The sequence below is a fragment of the Acyrthosiphon pisum genome, chromosome A1 (assembly GCF_005508785.2).
Source record: "Acyrthosiphon pisum isolate AL4f chromosome A1, pea_aphid_22Mar2018_4r6ur, whole genome shotgun sequence".
Classification (NCBI taxonomy): domain Eukaryota; kingdom Metazoa; phylum Arthropoda; class Insecta; order Hemiptera; family Aphididae; genus Acyrthosiphon; species Acyrthosiphon pisum.
In genome coordinates, this window is record NC_042494.1 from 122,565,751 (window position 1) to 122,568,510 (window position 2,760).

General features: G+C 28.4%; 1 protein-coding gene across 1 annotated transcript in view; it reads right to left on the reverse strand.

The window, feature by feature from the left end:
- The window catches only part of LOC100161226 (inactive ubiquitin carboxyl-terminal hydrolase MINDY-4B), a 48,010-nt gene that overhangs the window by 44,415 nt on the left and 835 nt on the right, over nucleotides 1–2,760 (reverse strand). The gene's annotated exons all lie outside the window — the stretch shown is intronic.

Here is a 2,760-nt window from a genome sequence, read left to right on the forward strand (position 1 = left end):
TTTCGTGATTTTCCATATTTTGTCAATTTTGAACTTTAAATGCTAATAAAAAAAAACTGTGACTAAGAATTTTTAATATTTTTCAAATATCATTGTAACTATATAGTAGGAGCCTTGTATTACATTTTCAAGTATTTTTACTTGACAAATAAAGTTTTATTGACATTCATAGAAAAAAAAAACGAATAATATTGGAAACTGAAAACGTTCCTAAACAGTTCAAAACAAATCAAAATATTTTGAAAATTTTATCATGTAGAGAAAATAGAAATATAAACAACCAGTGAAAATTTCGTGTATTTAAAGTTACACCAAAAACCAAAATCAATTTTCTCGAAAATAGGTTTTACGTAAAAATTCCCGTTTTTTCTTAATTTTTCTTTTGTTTTTCACGGCGCTTTTGAAAACTACAGGAAAAATTTTACTTTTGACCCCCCAAAGTTCCAACTAGATTCACTTTCCTATCAGAAAAGATACTGTTGAAGAAAATCGAAGCACTTCTACTGTCCTAAAAGGTGATGACAGACACAAAAAAAAAATAAATAAATAAAAAAAAAAAAAACACACATCATTGTAAAATCAATACATTCATCGTTTCACTCAGAATCTAAAAAATTCCTAATACTTGTAATATTATTTGAACTAATAACAATTAGGTCACGGATATATTCAAATTTATTTAAAAATCTTAACAAGAAAGTCATACATAATATAGTATTATTTGTACAATTATAAAAGAGGAATAGTTACATATTATTATCCTAGACCCTTGTTAAATTTTAGTCTGTTAAGGAATATTATTATACTAACGAGACATATTTACAATATACATATTATATGTCATAGGTTAGTATTTATATACAAATGTAGGATAAGTAGTTTTTTTTTTCATTTTACTGAACAACTAAAACAAAATATAGAATATATAAACCTAGTTTTGTGTGTGTCGTTAACAAAATAATCGAATAATTACAGAAAGTTTACAATGTTTTTTTTTGCTTGATCTAGTTTTTCTAGGCCTCGATGTCTTGATAAATTACAATTATTTGCATAATACATAATAGCTTAGAGATATCAGTAATGTAGGGTTGGGTTATGCTTAATATTTTACTGTATATATTATGAAAACCTGAAAGGTATTGAACAGCGAAACATCATTGACCAAACCAAGTATATTGTATTAACTTATTAAGTCGGCAAATGAAGGACCAAACTGCAATACCCAAATCACTACTCTGTGCATAATTATAAAATATTATTGGTCCATAATACAACTATAATAATTTATAAATATATAATTTACCTATTATGTAGATTATAGTGATGATTTTGTTTTATCATAGTCGATAGCTCATAGGTTAGTTATCATTTTTTATCACTCCAATAACCAATACCTACGTATATTTTATCTACAAATTTCAACTACAAATAAAGTGGAATTAAAATTTAAAAATATGTGTGTACGAAATATGAATGCAATACTAACAACGAATAAAGCGATATTCTAGAAAAATTATAACGAAATAATCATTCGGATATGTTGTAGTAAATGTATAACACTCACTTATATTACAGAATATATGGTGAAAAATTGAGAGGATATATAATATAAAATGAAGATAATGTGACGTGGGAGTAAAACGCAGCACAGTGTTTAAATTTTGAAAATCACGTGCCATTTAAACGGTTTATATTATACGGAATGGACGTGGTTTGAAAACTCCTATTGTCGATACAAAAGCTGTCTCGTCGGCAGAAGAATTGACATGCAACAATCATTATATATATATAGATACGTGCGTCATAACATGGCGGATAGTTTTGCATTTGAATCTCTACGCACGTTCGAGACGACTCAGAATATAATTTTAACCCTCTCTAAATACACCTTACGCGCTCATCTTCACACTATAAGTATAAGAGAACTAGATCTCATCTATTTGCCGATAAGCGAGCTGCACATTGTAAACAATACATATAAAGTCGTCGTAGGTTATTGAATTTTCCGTAACTTCATAAACCATTGACATTTTATTCGTTCCGGTATACTATACCTATCCGTAGCTAGGTATGAAAATAAATAATTTCGTTTACGCGACAATAATACAAAATATAAATGTCACAGATACGTTCGCATAATGCACCACGAGCACAAATAATAATAAGATTAACAGAGTTAGAAAAATCACGACGGTGGTTTTGACCTAAAAACCAAATCCGGAGACTAAATTTTTTCAAAATATTGTTTTGTATTTCTGCGCTGGTCTTATTGTACATTACTAATGAAGTGATACCACGTTTTCAAAATATTAAAAAACACGTCATACACTCGTTTTGACGTTATTTTCCCCTATAATATTTTCTTATGACAACCCCAATAGGTAACCATCCAATATTATAATATGATCTACAAAGAGTGAGATAAAATGTAGTAGCTGTTTATAGATATAGAAACGTGCATTTGACTAGGAATTGAGGCATTTTGTGAATATTATATTATAAGATTACAACATTATTAAGTATAAATTATTGATCTGCACTTATATTGCACCGAACAATTATCGGTAGATCAGATATTGAACTGTTACCAAATTATAATATAAGTTAGAGGTATTGAGGAATTTTCAATACGAAATAACACGAATAATTGGTATAGAGTACCGTAAGTTTCCAGTTGTCCCACGTAAACCTTGTAGTTTCTAACGACCGTTGAAGTACGCGATTTGGCGACATATATATAGTTTGTTCCGTCTATCATGT